Source organism: Peromyscus maniculatus, chromosome 14 (genome assembly GCF_049852395.1).
Source record: "Peromyscus maniculatus bairdii isolate BWxNUB_F1_BW_parent chromosome 14, HU_Pman_BW_mat_3.1, whole genome shotgun sequence".
Taxonomy (NCBI): Eukaryota; Metazoa; Chordata; class Mammalia; order Rodentia; family Cricetidae; genus Peromyscus; species Peromyscus maniculatus.
In genome coordinates this window covers 17,877,077-17,894,901 of record NC_134865.1, presented here as the reverse complement: position 1 = coordinate 17,894,901, position 17,825 = coordinate 17,877,077, and the positions used below count along the sequence as shown (strand labels likewise).

Below are 17,825 nucleotides of genomic sequence, written 5' to 3'. Positions count from 1 at the left end.
TTAACTCCTAAATGGTAGGGACTATTTATATAGTCATTATTTCCAAGAAATATTTGTTGACATATTTAATATTACTGAGAAATTACTAATAGGCAATTAATGCAAATTAATCCATTTTAGAGGCTGAGAGCAAATTAATCTCTTCCATTATAAATTGAGGGCAACATTTTAGCATTGCTGTGTAATGTGATTGGACTTTTCTACTGAAGAAACCAGGTCACGGAGCTGCTGTAGTGCAGGAAGAGAGAAACCACACACTCTTTAAAACTGGTGTGAATAAACTGTGACACTTTAATGTACTGTTTTAGATAGATTATTGCTTTGTGTGTTATTGCTAGTTTTCCAAGTTGATAAATGTTTATTTGAATTGAGGTTATATTTGTAGAAACTCTAAGGGAAATGGTCAAAAGTTTAAGAATATTTGTGGGTTCTTACTGTGGAGTGATACGCATGAATTCAGAGATTAGAAGATCAGGCTCGGTGATACACGTTTGTAATTCCAGCACTCGACAGAAAGATTACGAGTTTGAGTCTAGCCTGGGCTATAAAACAAGACTTCGGCTCAATAACATTTTTTTTAAAAAACAAAATCACCGGCTAGTGAACGGGAAATCACCCTACAATGGATAATTAGATATGGCTGCTACTGGTTCATATGATACTGTCATAGAAATTAAGAAAAGACATTCCTTCCTCAAAATGCCTCACCACCCTGTCTAGGAACTGTCCTAGCAGACTGATCTGTCTGAATGATGCGTGTTCCTGCCATCTTCTGGGAAACTTTACTGATAACCATGCAAACCTATGCTACCTTAGAGGTGGTTTTGTATAATGCACAGCCGGCCATCCTAGCCAAGGACACTACTTGCATCTCTCATGGATATATGGTTTTGTGACCGATTAGTTATTTTTTGAAAGGTGGTAAAGGTTTTCAGATTAAACAAAAGTACCAGCCGTGCTTTAGTAAAGGCTTGGAGGAGGTGACTTTCAGCACATCCAGGTGACCCACATCTTGGACAAGTGCTCCCTACAGCGTCGACACCAGGCACCTAAGAGCACTGTAGCCTCCAGAGCTCCAAAGCATCAGTGCATTAGGTATGTTTCCACGGGAGGCTATCCTACAGAAGCTCTCCATGCCCCATTCCGCAACTCTGGAACAGATTTCCAAGTACCAAGTTTAGAAGTACATCAGACAGCCAGGATTTGATCCTTGCCACATCTTATACTTCCCTGATCTAGAATTCAGAATCCCTGTGTGTGTGTGTGCGCGATTCCTGGGATTGATGTTCAGCATAGGATGGCAGGAACCTTTGCCTCCTGGTTAAAACGGAAACTTTGTTTTCTTATCAAGGATGAAGTTTGGGGTCCAAAATAATTTGGGTATATTTTGTTTTCTTTATATTTCACTCTAAGTTTGATCTCCAACCTATGTGTGGGGTGAGGTCTAGGAATACAGAGAGACAAGAGCAGTTTCCTCCAGGCGTGTTCTGGAGTAAATTTCAAGGTTAGAGGAAAGCCCAGATTTCATAAAGCTGGGAGGTCAAGGGAGCAAATTCTGGTGGTAGGTGAACTTGTTTACTTAGGAGCTAGAACAGCATGTAGGATTCCCTAGGGAAGAGCAGGAAGGGAGGAAAACTGGGGGATGTAGAGCAGGTGGAAGATGCCTGGACCAGCCAGAGACTCCCACTGAGTAAGTCCGGTGATCATGCAGGCTGTATTTTCAATGGTTACCAGGATTGGTAAAGATCTATATAAATCATCCTGGGGCTGATTGGCCTCAGAGCTCTGCTGTAAGTTTCTATCAGGGCAGATACCTGCTGAGGTCCCAGGTGCAGAGGAGATCTGGAGAAACAACAGCTGGCAGGCTGGACTCAAAACTAGGGTTGGCTCAGGGACTAGCCTTGGATGGATGGAGGCTTCCTTTGTAACAATAACTCAGCTGGTGAACATTGGATTCTAAATGTGGGTGGGGTTTAAAGGACTTTTGCCTTTGTAGAGCTGCCAAAAAGAGAGACATGTACCAAATACAAACAAAATAAAGTAGGCTGAACTGAATGCCTCAGTGGAGTTTAGGGAGATAAAATCCCGAAGAAGTTCATCATACGACACTATTTCCTTTCCTGAGCAGAGACTTCTCTAAGAAGGCAGTCTTTAGAAATGAAAAAGTCTGATTTTTCAAGGAAACATGATCATTTTAAATATATAAAATACAGGATGCATCAAAGAAATGGAAAAAGAAGAGATGGATGTTAAAAGCATTTTATTTTAAAATATATTTATTTACAGAAGAGTTGCAAAGATAATACAGAATATATTCACTTCTATTCATCTACCTGTCTGTCTATATCTATCTACCCATCCATCATCTATCTATCTATCTATCTATCTATCTATCTATCTATCTATCTATCTATCTTCTCTCTATCTCCTTCATCCAGATTCCTCTCCTGTGAGAGTCCAGCATAACCAGCACATGCGCAATATCTACCCAAGGTCAAGCCAGTCAAGGTCAAGGTTCTAGCATAGACAGGGATGTGGTCTCCAATCCTACCCGTCATTGAAGAGCTATTGGCAGCTGATAGCTCTTGGGGAAGGAGACGGTCTTTTTGCAGGTGTGCCCGCTGGTAGGTTTCCCGCGCCCCAGTGGATGGTCCCACACCCATGCACATGTGGGCAGCACTAATTTGATATAATGGTTTATGTCCTTCCCAAAAGGACATGAAGTTGGTAAAGGACATTTTTGAGGGCATACAGGGGGAGTTGGAGAGGGAAATGGGGGTGGGTAGTTATGTTCATGATCATATTTCATTGCATACATGTATGAAACACTCAAGAATAAAGAAAATTTGTAATTAAAAAATTTAGCATAACCACAGTATATTGACACATTACTATTATTTATAGACTTTTCAGATTTTCCCAGAGTTTCCATTAGTGTCTCTTTTCTCTTCCTATTTACAACCTAGATCCCTGTATTGAATTCAGTTTTCATATGACCTCACTGTCTTCTAGTTTGTGATGATTTCTCTATATTTCATAGTCTTTTATGTTGCTAATACTTTTACAGACTAGCAGCAAGATGTGTGTCTCTGAATTTGAGTCTGTCTGTTATTTGCTCCAGAACTGACAGAGGTTATTGATTTGGGAAGAACATCACAGAAGTGCATTTCTCATTGCATCATAATAGAAGGTTCATAATGTCCATACAGCTAGTTACTGGTGATTTAACTTTGAACACATGGCTCCCTTGGTGTTTGCCAGCAAAGTTACTATTTTCTCCCTTTCATGATCATTCCTTAGAAGTAAGTCATTCAGTTTAGTCGGGCTTTCAAAAGGAGGGGAGTTGAGTTCCTCTCCTGGAGGGAGATCTATCAAAGGATGTTTGGCACTTATAAATTGAATTTTTACTACAGTATAGAGAGGACACTGTGGCCTGGCATATGCTAGTCAAGGGCTCTGCTGCAGTGGTCCACCCCCTAGAGTGGGCATGTGTTAAAATACACAAATTAATTGGTAAATCTAGAGGGAGGATTTTTGAGGGGGCTATGTACCCATGTTATTTGTCTTAAAACTTTTATCCATTGATCACAGTTTTCATTATCTTGAAACAATTATCACCATAATACTATAATAGTGATTTTTAATTTCCCCTATTCATCTACCTTTATTAATTGCATTTTCATGTAAGGAATATTCATTCCTTCTTCTATATGATTCACTAATAAACTCATACATACTTATTTTATGTTTTGGATTAGCATCTAATACTATGTTCATTTATTACATTGTTCAAATTATCTCCCCTTTGTCTATTAACTGTGTGATTTGAGAAGCTGGGGAAGATAATTTCAGGCCAAGAACACAGTGTCAGCTCTGATCTGTAGGGGAGGAAGCTGGTGGGATGAGAGAATCCAGGTTAAGCTCAGCTATAAATGGCGGAGGATGAGGGGAAGTAAGAGGAGGTGGCAAACTTCGGCCAGGAGGTCAGTGTGGCCAGCATCGCAGAGAAGATAAACCAGCCAGGTTGGCAACTAGTTCAAACACCATAACTAGAGAACCACTGGGCCATTCAAGGGAGGTCATCTATGCTATTTTAGATTCTTCAGAGCAACTTTCAATGTGAGAAACTAATTAGAATCTTCTTCCTTGTCTCTGGGGTCACTGTCCCTGCCTGCAGGGTGGATTTCCAGCTTCAGCTATGAGAAGGATCAGATTCTTGCTGGTTTGGGGTGAAGTTGCTTTACACTCTAAAGGCTTAATCTCAGGGGAGATAGACTTCTCTTGTGCTACAGGAGAAACCATTTGTTCCTGGACATGCATTTATTATACATTCACAGAGGGGAAGCGGAGTGTTTCTTGCTTCCACACCTGAAGAAGACTGGTGTCCTCTTCTGTGCAGGTTGATCATGTCAGTAGATGCTCTTGGGCTGGCTTAGTGGAGGAGCCTGGGCAAGCCTTTTCCCTGAGTTGCTTTTCTTCGGCACTGAAATGAGAATGACTTGTCTAACTTACAGGCTGTTGGGAAAGCGAATAGAATGATTGATTAATAGATCCAACATCACCTAGTCCATTGATTGACTACAGAAGCACAGTAATGCTGTGAGAGGAAACGAGAGCCCTTCAGGGATGCTCTGGTCTGCTCCTCTGCTTGCAGACAAGCGAGTACCCCAGCATCCAGGTTAAGTGTTTTATATCTTCTCTTTGGAATGTTTTGGGCATGAGACTTGATGTTCATCTTTAGCACTGCTGAAAATATCCAGTAAGATTGTCTTTAGTCAGTGTGATATGATTCATGCTCATTAGAAGGATGAATAAGATATGTCATAGACACCAATGGGTTTATAACATTACAGGGGATTCAGGTCTGTATAGGTAACTAAAATTTGGGAATTAAACCAAAATAACATGGGTACCATGGGAAGGGAACGAGTCAACTCTACCAGATTTGGGGAAAACTTCAACAAAACGTTGACATTTGGGGAAAGCTCCTACCCCAACTAAGTACTTGCAAGGACCAGAACAAGACACATATACTTATGTGCTGTGAGTGTTTTTATATGTGTTTGGGAGGAGAGGGAGCAGACTCATGGTGATATTCCTCGTAGGTTAATCAAGGACTGTGTACAGGGAAGCATGAATAAATGTGGCCTAAACCAGTTTGTGACTCAGGGGTAAGGTGAATAAATAAATGGCTGCCGGGATCAGGCAGTCAGTCATAGAGGCCACGGACTGAAGAAATGATGTAGACTTGCGACTAGGAGTTAAGTTTTTCATCTTACTGAATATGGAAGTCACACAATCAGGACTGTGCTTTAGAAAACCATTTCTCCATCAGTTTGAAAGACGAGTCAGTACTGAGAGGACTGAAACTGACGAGCAAGTTATAGGTCAAGAGAGAAAAAGAAAAAGAGCTGAGGCTGTGACATGGAGTTGGAGAGAAGAGAAAGACAGTATTTCAGACATTGATGGAATAGGGGAAGAGGTCAGAATGAAACAAAGATGGCCTTGATAGTGGTAGTGTGATCAGATTAGTGGATGGAGCATTTCATCCGAGAAGTGGACTAGATAACACATACTTGCTAGATCAGTAGTAGGAACAGTGCTATTCAGGACACTGGAGCTACAGAAAAAGCAAACAAGCAAATAGACAAACAAACACACTTTTCTCTGTTGTAGAATTTGTTGCTCTAGTGAGTAGATAGACAAAAACAAACTCAACAATTAATGAGACCCTGACCACTAACAGGCTGCTTATACGCTGGGGGACGATGGAAAACAAGCATTTAAGTCCCCGTGGGGAGTAGACGAGGAGTTCACAGAGGAGCAACCACTTGGTTGAAAAGTGAATTGTGTGGCTCCTGAGGAGGCGGGGAAGGCTGTGAGAATTCCACAGAAAAGGAGTCACACAGACAGTGCTAAGAAAGGGACCTCAAAGGCAACATCTGTCTCCTCCATTAGCCTGTGAGCAGTTAGGGTAGGGCATTGTCTTCCTTGCTAACCCTTATATCTCTAGTCTGAGTGATAGGAGGAAAACAAAACAAAAGACCAAAAGCAGAGTGTGAAAGGAAGCTACTTTTTCCTGGGATTGGGAGGCAGAGACATTGAATCCAGATTACTCTTTGTAACATCTGAGTGAGAAAAGGAACTATGAACAAGAAGACACTAGATTCTTCGAGAAATAAGTTGATGCAGAGAGTTGAACCAGTTCCTATTGGTTCTCCTTGGGCTTCTCGACGTTAATATAGAATTTTCTCTCAGCCAGGTGGTGGTAGCAAATGCCTTTAATCCCAGCACTTGGGAGGCAGAGGCATGTGGATCTCTGTGAGTTCATGGTCAGCCTGCTCTACAAAGTGAGTTCCAGGACAGGTTCCAAAAGCTACACAGAGAAACCCGTCTCAAAAAAAAATATTAGGGAGCCGGGTAGTGGTGGCGCACGCCTTTAATCCCAGCACTCGAGAGGCAGAGGCAGGCGGATCTTTGTGAGTTCAAGGCCAGCCTGGTCTACAAAGTGAGTTCCAGGAAAGGCGCAAAACTATACAGAGAAACCCTGTCTCAAAAAAGAAAAAAAAATTAGAATTTTCTCTCATATGATCACATTTAAGATCTCAGGGATCTTAGAAAGTCCGATGAGACTGGGAACCATGGTTGCTGCTGGTTGATTTGTAGCTGTGACAGCAGAATCCTCCACTATTGTCCCTTCCAGCCACTGAAAAGGGGGGATTTAAGGGAAGTGAGTAACTGGGCATTTTACTGTCTAAAATAAAGAGCTATAATTTCTCTTTCTCTTTTACACTGGAGGCATTTCCCAAGCTTTTGCAAAATATTGATTTAGATCATACTCTCCCTCTCCACTTCAAGACTACCCATTCGTGTTCCTGTCCTCTACCCACTCCCAGTAAATTATAGCTATTTGAAAGGAAATAAGATTTTTCAATCCCCAAAAAAGTGAAGAGGGGCCTCTTTGAATCATTTCTCACAGTTGGTGAGATGACTACATTTTTAGATATTGACAAAAAAATGTCAGTCACGTCAGGGTCCTACTCAGAATGTTTGGTTTCTTTTTGTCTTTAGTTGGTAGGTTCAAGTTCCCTAAGATGCTTTGACTGTGGAATTTCATTTTATTCATAAAGTTAATGACATGGTAATAAAAATGTAATGGAAACGGGGATCAATCCATTTCCAAGTGATCTAAGTTCTAGACGGACTCTACACACGTTAGGAAGCTAGCCTATGTGTTCAAGTTAGCACAAGGGCAGAGGTAGGCCATACCTATCCCCACAAGGACATTGTCACTGGGTCTACTCCTTGGGTTTACTCCAGTTGTAGCCACAGGCCACATTCCCTAATTGCTTCCGGAGTTGCTCTTATCTTCCTGTAGATTTTGTAAGATACACACTGGCAGTAACTGGGTCTAGTGAGTCACCTCGAGATAGGAAGCTACTCATCTAATAATTCCTGTATAGGAGACTAGAAAGGGAGATTCTTGAGACAAGAGTTTTCCACAGCCCAGGGACATGTCTATACTGATTTATGGGGGAGCTAGACCTCTCCCTTTTGTGTTCTCTCAGGGGAACCTATCACCAAGAACAATGTCTAAACCCATTAAGCCTTCCTTTGGAACTGACCATGTAATGTGTGCCTTCCACGATCACCAATCCTTCCACCTGTGGGCAGTTTCCTACAGCTTCTGTAGCACCCAAGAAACTTTCCATCTCACGGTGGTAAGACTACCGGGGTATCTAGATCACCAGACAGGCCTCCCAGCCGGTCCTCTGTCCTTTCAACTTCCAGCCCAAATTCTTACCTGAAATCCATTCTTCTTTATTTAACTCACCCTTCTCAAGGGAAGGTCACACTCTCTACTTCACCAAAGCCCCATAGATAATAAGGTGAGAATCCTGCACTTCCGTCACCCCAAGCCTGCTTCCTGTCATCTGTTACTCACTATTTCCTCCTTTCTTGGGGAATAGGCATCTCTGTCTTCTCTTCAGCTAATTGACCTCTTCTAACTTCCTGAGCTTCTTCTTTTTTCTTTATTAAGAAATCTTCTACTCACTCTACATGGAGATTCTTCAATGCCCATCATCTTCTCTGAGGTAGATTGGTGCTGCCAAGAGCAGATGTGTCTCATTGTCATGAAAAAGCCTTATTTTCTTATTAAAACATCTTTCTTATTAGAACATGCCATATTTTGTTGATCTCTGAAATGTTTGAAGACCACCTGTCTATCTAAAATATATCTCTGTTTGACTTTGAAAACATACCTAACATGACTATAAGTTTAATTGTTATAGATGACTAACTACTAACTTGCATTTCTTTTTTTCTTTCTTTCTTTCTTTCTTTCTTTCTTTCTTTCTTTCTTTCTTTCTTTCTTTCTTTCTTTTTTTTTTTTTTTGGTTTTTCAAGACAGGGTTTCTCTGTGTAGCTTTGCACCTTTCCTGGAACTCACTTGGTAGTCCAGGCTGGTCTCGAATGCACAGAGATCCGCCTGGCTCTGCCTCCCAAGTGCTGGGATTAAAGGCGTGCGCCGCTGCCGCCGCCGCCACCCGGCTGCATTTCTTTATTATTCTAATTAGTTTGTAATAATAACTTTAAAGGACTAGAAATTTACATTTCATTGTTAAATGAGCTGCATAGGTAGACTACCTTAAATAAGCAATAGAAACACATAATGCAGTATGACAAAATAACCTTAAATTTGTATCAATATAGAAAATTCCATACCAATGTAAAATATTTGAGACAAGTGGTTGCTCAAAAGCAGAGTCAACAATCTACTCTTTATCCTATCATTTCTATATTATATCCTCTCTTTTCCTTTTAGAAAGAGATCCTTGAATCTAATGTCCTTTGTTCATTTTTTTTTCTGACCATGACCAGTAACAACTTGTAAACCCCCTAAATGATGACAACCCCCCACAGAACAACCAAAAATCACCCACCCCATATCTTGGGAATGTGGACATTGTGTGCTATTGACTGCTTCCTGTTGTTTGGGGGAGCTGGCATCTTTGGGGGACCCTGAGAAAATTAGGATATTGTTCAAGTCCTGGGAGAACTAGCTATTGTCTAGTCTCGGTGTGATGGGAAAGTGTAAGGCTTATCTGAAGTCCTGGCTGGTAGTCTGTGAGGATGAACCCTCTCAGCTAACAGCCTTGAAGCTGTTCTGGATGCAGAACTCTGAGGAAACTGCAACAGAGGTACTCTGAGAGGCTGGGTCACCTGGGACACCCATTTTCATTGGTTTCTGGTCCCTTTGCTCTGAAAACACAGACTTTCAAAGGTAACACACACACACACACACACACACACACACACACACACACATATTTGCATTAATACAAGTATGGAATGTGCAGTATGCACAAATCAGTTAAAGATGATTTTTTGTTTCATGTTTGAGTAGGTAAAATATATGTCACCTGTCTTCTAGATTTTTTTTAAGGTTTATTTCTTTATGTCTATAGCCAGGATTTTCAGGGGTCTCCTGATCAAATCTGATCTCTATTAACCTTGAATAAATCCATAACCTTTTGTTTTCTGTGGAAACAAAAGCATAACCTCTTCCCCAATGTAACATATTTTTTTACTTTCATTTTGAAGTTAGGGCATTTTAAAAAATATATAAGTTGGTTTAATTTAGTAGTTTTTATAATCCAGTGTCTTTCAGCAGCCATTGTTTGCTTATCAGCAATCAAAAAATTTAAAGTCAGTGCAACACCATACAAGTTCCAGAGTCTCTATGTATTTTCCATTTTTACATGACTTATCTTTTTATATTATTTTCTTTAAAGACTTTGTCATATTATTTATAAACTATTTTTCTATGACAATCTATACCCATTTTCTTTTCTTTTTTAAGCCTATGCACATTTTAAAACATATTGTATCTTTTTAGAGGTTCTTAGGTGTCTAGACCTGAGTTTACTATGCAATGTTCTCTGATAGCATGAGGCTTTTTTATACAACATACAGGAATATTCTGCAACAGTGACCGCTCTCAAAACCTCTCCAATTAAACAGCAAACAAAAGACACCAAGCAGCCCGTGGACTTTGGCCTCCCTGGCATCATTTTGTCTCTTAACCTGCCCTTCTTCTGTGCTGTCTTCACGAGGAGTTGCCTGCTCATGTGCCAGGCCCTCACTGCCTACCCTATTCTCGCCCATTTGCAGGGGTTCAATGCCGGCTTGACAGATTTCATTATTTTACTAGCTGGTAAGTCCTCCTTTGCTGAGAACGCAGCACTTGAACTACATCCAGTGCTGTGGATCTTCAAGGTTAGTTCTTTATGGGGCATTATCAGATTCCACTGACAACCTGCTTCCTGCACCTCCCTGAGTGCTAGTGACCAGGGGTGGGGCGAGCGCAGAGCTGAGGTTCTCAGCAGATGCTCTCCGACTTCAGTGCGAAGTTTTTAAAAACTACTGTGATGGCAAGATGATCTGTCCTGAAAAACTAAGCCTTTTAAACTGTAGAATGTTGACTTGCACTCGCATTGCATATTTTATCTCTTGCTGTGCTTTTTAACTAGAAAGTGAAAAGTTTTTGGATTAGAAAATGCTCTCTCTCTCTCTCCTCTCTCTCTCTCTCTCTCTCTCTCTCTCTCTCTCTCTCTCTCTCTCTCTCTCTCTGTGTGTGTGTGTGTGTGTGTGTGTGTGTTGGGGGGCTGATGGTCAAAAGTGGTTGTCCAAGCTGTAAAGCATATTTTTGTGTATATTTACACTGTATGGGAAATGTGTTAGTTATTAAATTCAAGGTGTTACAATCTCAGGCTTATGCCCCAGGGGCAAGATCACAGCACAGCTCACAGGAGACTGAGGGGGAAAAATACTCGGGCATACGAGAGGGAAGTACCCGGGCACACTAGAGGGAAGTACCCGGGCACACTGTAACCACCAGCCTGACTTTCCTGTGGCCCCAGAGTGAGTTCTTCAAAGTGGCCAGCATGGTAGTCAGGTGTAAAGGCATCAGAGATTTGTCCATAGTGGGCTGCTCTGAGTGAGACCATGAATTACTCAGAAGGTGTTTTAGATTAATTACTCCTGGGTACTGAGGTCCCAGTCCCCTGGGAAAACTCCCGCTGAATGAAAGAGGCCGAAATACAAAATCAGACATGGCAGCTGAGGATGTCTGCCGCTCCTAAGTCAGCAAAACAACTGAGGAGCCTAGGCCAATGTCATCAGTTTGTCACTGAGAGTCTTAGATCCACTGGGTGCCGTCACTTGAAGTGGGGGTTAAGAGTATGGAAGGCTGGAGAGACGCCTCAGTGTTTTAGGGGGCCTACTGCTCTTCCAGAGGACCCGGGTTCAATCTCCAGAACCCATATGGTGGCTCACAGCCATCCTTAGGATTCCAGGAGATCTGACACCCTTCTGGCATCCATGAGCAGCAGGCATACATGTGATACACAAACATACATGTAAGCAAAACAGTCATATACATAAAATACATCTAAAACCTGTATGAAGTGGTTGGGAGTGTTTATGTTCATGCAATTTTTAATTTGCATCCTTGTTTTGTTGATTTTTAAGTTATTAATTGATAAGGAGTTAAGTTCATGAATATAAACATTAGCAGATATTATTTGGTTTGAAAAACAAAATAAGATCTTTCTTCACCTGAAATTAAAGTGGCTAGATGTCTGTCTTTCTTTTTAATGGAAGGTTAATTATTGACTCCAATATTTGTTTACAACTTTTATTGTTATTTTAAATATAAATGCATTGCCATGGGTTGCATTTTTTTTAATTTAATTTTCCCACTGGAGACTTTGTCTTTATTGTCCTGCTCACTAAGCTTTTCTGTCCTGCTTCAGCCCTCCAGTCTGTAGGACAAGGACAGGGGGTGGGTGGGGTGGGTGAAGTGGGTGGGATGAGTTCCCTGCTAGCTTAGTGAAGTCCACACTGGGACCATTTTGGATTTCCTTTCTAATCTGACCAAACTATTTAGATACTTGAATCCTTCCAACTTGTCTTCTGTAGTTTACTGCTAAGAACAGTCAAGCCCACCTACACCTCCCAAAGCTGTAATGTGGTCCATTGTGAACACCTCTGGAGACAGGGAGCTCAGTGCTCCACAGACAGCACATTCATTTTCAGGTAACTCTGATTGTCAAAGCCCCTATCTGTCATCCTCCAATCTCCTGCCATCCATTCAACCGAACGCTTGCAAACCCATGTTTAATACACTTGTAGACAATTTAAGAGTTCGTCTTTCATTCTACCCTTCACTCTTCTCTCTTTTCTAGGTTGAACTATTTCAGTTTCTCGGTTTATACTCTTAACCTACTGATTGCCTTTCTCTGGGCAGGAAGGGGATGTGTTCGCACTAACACTTAGTATCCAGAACTGAGCATGAGTCATCACAGAGTTAGGCGGCCTGTCTTTCCATTTCATCTCTCTGTTCATCTTTAAAGACCGTGCCACTTTATTTTCAATTCAAGAGTCGTGTATTGAGTCCGGGATAGACAATGTGCGGGGTGAGTGGGTGCTGAGAGTCTGTATAAACATCATCACAGCACAATCGACTTGGCAGGGAAAGGAGCGGGGAGATCCTGCTGATGATGAAGCATGGTGAGGATTGATGAGCTCAGAGAAGAGCAGGCTGCCGGGAGCAAATGTAGAGGAAGGCCATTTCCTAGACGGAGGGTGGAGGAAGGTCTCCCAGAGGAAGCGATTTTAAAGCTGGGTCCTGAGGGAAATCAGGAGGATGAGAGAGGCAGAAGGGGCGGGGCAGCGTGAGGAAGGCACACCAGGCAAAAAGAAGGATACATTTAAAGGCCTTGCTGTGAAAAAGAAACCGAATGCAGACTGAAGGGTGAAGGGAGCAGCAGAAGAGGGAGGTGGTGTCCTGATTGTGGGCTGATCATCCAACATACTGTGTGTGTGTGTGTGTGTGTGTGTGTGTGTGTGTGTGTGTGTATGTGTATGTGTATGTATGTGTGTGTGTATGTGTGTGTGTATGTGTGTGTGTGTGTGTGTGTGTCCGTGTCCCACCATCAGATGGCAGCCTTCAGGAGGGAGTCGGTTCTCTTCTTCCATCGTGGAGTTCCTGGGAATTGAACTCAGGTCATCGCACTTGGTGGCAAGTGCCTTACCCACTGAGCCATCTTGCCGGGCTACCAACACATATTTGAGCACCAACCATGTATTGCGAACAGTGTTGAGCACTGGGTTATGTCAGCTGACAAACCAGCCTGAGTGAAGCAAACAAAACCAGACAAAAAATACCTAAAACCACAATATCCCCAAACCTCTGCCTCATGGGAGAAGTTCATGTTAAGAAGTTCAAATTCAAGTTCCATGCCAAAAAAAAAATTTTTTTTTTTTTTTTTTTCCGAGACAGGGTTTCTCTGTGCAGTTTTGGTGCCTGTCCTGGATCTCGCTCTGTAGACCAGGCTGGCCTCGAACTCACAGAGATCCACCTGGCTCTGCCTCCCGAGTGCTGGGATTAAAGGCGTGCACCACCACCTCCCAGCAGAAATTTGGGTTTTAAAAGCAGGAGAAAAATCACTTTAAAGATTAAGGGTTAGTAATGTGGTTAGGGTCAGGCTGCTTACAGGTAGACATAAAATTCACATAATGAGGGAACTTTAGAAAAGGGCTTTATTGATAATTATTCTGGGAGAGCAAACAAACTGGACAAAGTTGGAAGGTGAGTATTCTTAAACTGTTGAGAATAGTCCTGGGAGACTGGAGGCGGAGACTGGCCATTGCAGGCACCTGGATGAAAATAGCCTGGGGTGGCACCAGCTTGTGCAGAGAGGTTCAAGACTCAGTGGGTGAATCGGAGCATCACCTAAAGGGAGAGACCTGTTGTCTAAAAGAGACCAGAAATAGTTGAGGCAGGAGGCACAGAAACCTCCTTTCAGATTGACGAGGCCACATTAACCAGTAAGTGCAAGATGGGCCCTTAGTGTCCCCATTGCATTGTTATCCATAGGTCAGCAGAGTAAAAAAAAACTCGATAAAATCCAGATGATGTGTATGTACATCAGTTACACTGTCTGAACCGTTCAGTAAATCTGGGCAAAAACATAGCAATGGAGATCTTAGCCTGATGCGACTTTTTCACAGTGACTGCCCTTGATCCTGGGATTGCTGTCCCCTTCCTTTCAAGAGCTGCCTTACTGTTACTACATGCTATGTTTATTAAACTGAGCTAAGAATTTTTTTTTTCAGACAAGTAAAGGCATGGACAATCCATTTAAAACATTGACTTTATCCTTTTACTGGTTGACCTACTCCAAATACCAGTAACCATTCTATGTCTTGTTCTCCATGATTTAAAACTGCAAAGCAAAATGAAATGCGTAGCTCCCTTCAGCCTTACCGTCTATGAGCAGGCAGCTCTGCCAGGCCGTTGCAGGACTGTGGTTTCTGAGTCAGTCTGTTTCATTCCACTGTGGGCCCAGTGCATATAATGTGCTGCACCTATAAGACAGGGTCAGGGCTTCAGACGTGTCTACTGTCTGTCAAGTGGGTATCTAGTAAAACATGGCCGGACTGTGGACAAATCAGCTCAGATCAGAAACTGATGCCCTCAGGAGGGCGGCTTCAGTTCCCTACAGTTAGAAGAGGCTTTCTTGATCCTTCACCGCCATCAGATTACATCGTATAAAAATGGGACTCTTGGTCTGGTGGTTTGGGTTCTTATAACACTTAGGAAACTGGTTGTCGAATGCTAGATTCACCAAATGGTTTAAAGGCTTAACTACTACACGTGCACCCCAATAATGACTGAGTTAGAGTCCCTACAAACGAGAACTTTTGTTCCTAATGTGTAGCAGAGCTCCGTGGTGGCTCTAACTGCACAGCCTGGAGGCTCAGCTATAAATAACACATTGATTGGTTAGGGAGGAAACCAGTGGTCCTGTTAGTGTTGGCGAAATGGACCAGGGAGGTGAGTAACTGGAATACGTTCTTCTCCTTCACTGGGTGCAATTGAAGGGTGAGTAGCTCTCCCATGGCTAACACACATGACTCCTATAAAGGGCACCAATGTGAGGAAGTGTTAGATACCTGCTTTGGGCTTGTATTTTCTAGATTTGCTGGCACGCAGAAACTAGGGACGATTTTAGTGTTGACAGAACCTGTCTTGTTCTGTTTCTCTTTCCTACCCGTGCCTTCTTTCCTGGGTAAGGGAAAGAGGAGTGACTCACCAGGACTTCCGGTTTTAGTTTCGATAGGTTTCTGAAGGAGGAAAACCAAGTCAGAGTGAATCACCTTGTTCAAATTCGTTCTGTTTGGTTTCTGTGGAGGGAAGCTAAATGATGGCTTAAATATTAATATGGAGACATAGGAAGGACATATAGGAGATTGTGGGAAGAGAGCTCCAGAGATGTGAATATTAACTAAATCATAAAAGTTCCTTTTTTTTTAATGGCCCAACAGACATCATAAGTGAGATAAATGAGCCATAATCCCTAAGAAATTTACATGGGTTGTTGAGAGAATTTTTATGTGTTAAAAATTCACCTGAAAGTCTTTTCTAAGAAGAGATACATAAAATGAACCTATGAAAAGTTCCATTTGTGTTTCTTTAGATATTAAAATGATTTTGTAAACATTGTTTTCAGAGTGGAAGATGACAGTGGGTTGAAATCGGTCAAGAAGGTTTCATGAAACAGATATGATCTTCTGCATGGTTTTCTGAGGGTTGAACTGAGGGAAAAAACTCAGAAAGAGGCAGGAGGATGCTTCAAGTATGGAGAATCAATAAGGCCCAGCTTGGGGCAGAGACCCAGCTCTGAGTGCTGGGAAGCTCCCTTGAATGATTCGATGGCCTCATTTGAAGGGTGGCCTCCTCATCTGCAAGATAAACAGACTGTACCTCTTCCCATGCCTATCTCTTTTCTCTTTTTATTTCTCTCCTTTTTCTGTTCTCTCTCTTCTCCCTTTATCTTTCTGGTTCTTAACCTTTCCACGTATGCTCACTGAGTGCTAATTTTAGGCCTAACATTGAACTATGCCATGGGGACACACGATGCCCGTTTCCACCTGTGTAGAGCCAGACTTGCCATTTGGATGGCTGCATTGGGTCTTCAGGAGGCTAGATTGACGAAGGAGTCACTGACAGGCTAGGAAAAAGGGAGGTACTGACAAAACAAATTAACACGATAACTACACCAGCAGCAACTTTACTAATTTATCATTTTTCATTTTATTTTGGTAAGTCCTTTGTGACTCATTAAGATTTCTGTAAAGAGTAACTTGTCAGCAGGCAGAGGAGAAGATGTTTCGGTGTAACCTGTACAGTATCCACTTAGAGCTCTGCTATAGTGTCGATGATAGATAAGTATTAGCCATCCAAATTCCAAATCCAGGGCTAGAGAAATGAACCCCGACAACAGTTTTTTGTTTTTTTTTTAAAGAACATAATTGTGTGCTTGCTTTGGCAGCACATAAACTAAAATTGGAACGATACAGAGAAGATTAGCATGGCCCCTGAGCAAGGATGACACAAATTCGTGAAGCGTTCCCTATTTTTAAATAAAGAATTTTTTTAAAAAAAGAACATAATTGTAAAAATATCTGATTTTTACAAACTAGAGACAAAATGGAAGGAAGGCCTAAAACTCGGGGTTTGAGACTTAAGAATTATTAGTTTACATCACTTCTTGGCCTTGGACAGAAAGCTGTGAAGAAATGTGAGATGCAAGTGGGGAGGAGTCCATGAGGGGTGGAAAAATACAAGGTGGTGAGATGCAGGAGGATGGGGGAGAAGGGAGGAGGGTCAACAAGAATTAAGTATGTTTGAAAATTCCATAATGAAATCTAAGACTGTGTATGGTAATTGTTTTCAAAAGCCCCCAAAAGAGCAACCTAAAACTTCCCAAGAAACATGTACACTTCTAGGTCAGGCATGATGGTATCTTAGTGTTTCTATTGCTGTGAGGAGACACTGTAACCATGGCAACTCTAACAAAGGAAAACACTTAATTGGGGCTGGCTTACAGTTTCAGAGGTTTAGTCCATTGTCATCATGGCAGAGAGCATGGCAGCATGCAGGCAGACGTGGTGCTGGAGAAAGAGCTGAGAGTCCTACATCCAGTAGCAGAAGAGAATGCCACACTGGGCCCGGCTTGATCATCTGAGCCCTCAAAACCGCCTCCAGTGACGCACTTCCTCCAACAAAGTCACACCTACTCCAGTAAGGCCACATCTCCTAGCAGTGTCACTCCCAAAGACCTATGGGGGCCATTTTTATTCAAACCACCACAGATGGCATGCACCTGTAATCTTAGTCCTTGGGAGGCTGAAGTGAAGGATCCCGAGTTACGGTCACCCTAGGTTACGTAGTGAGATCCCTCCATCTCAATAAAACAAAGCAACAACAAAACTAACACCACAAACCTCGGGAGAAATGGCTCTCTTCTCAGTCTGAAGTTCAGTTTAGTTCAGGCGCGTGTACTGAGGGCCAAATGGGACTAAAGCGTGTTGGTGCTGTGCTGGGTACTGTGTGCACAAAGACAGATCATCCATGAGCAGGCTACGGGGATTACGCCAATCTCAAAATTCTGCACGGTGAAGGAAACAACAGAGTAAAGAGACGAGCTTCAGCGAGGGGAAATACTCGCAATGTGATATAGAGTTAGTAACTGGGATGCATAACCCAACTTAAAAATGGACAATGCAGGAGAGGGGGGCTGGGCCCATAACTCAGTGGATAAACACTTGCTACACAGGTGTGAGGGCCAGAGTTGGGATACCCAGCACACACACGAAGGCAAGGTGGACAAGGCAGTCCCTGTGACTTCAGCACGTGGGAGGTGAAGACTGGGGGTCTCTAGAGCAAGCTGGCTAGCTGGCCAAGCCGTGTT

At 42.4% G+C, this 17,825-nt stretch overlaps 1 protein-coding gene and 1 non-coding gene across 5 annotated transcripts in view; both read left to right on the top strand.

Moving 5' to 3' along the window:
• Positions 1–17,825, top strand: part of Akap6 (A-kinase anchoring protein 6) — a 504,011-nt gene that overhangs the window by 83,770 nt on the left and 402,416 nt on the right. The window lies entirely within an intron of this gene.
• On the top strand, positions 16,388–16,492 carry LOC121822650 (U6 spliceosomal RNA). The gene has a single exon (XR_006063819.1). It is a non-coding gene; the product is annotated as a U6 spliceosomal RNA (small nuclear RNA).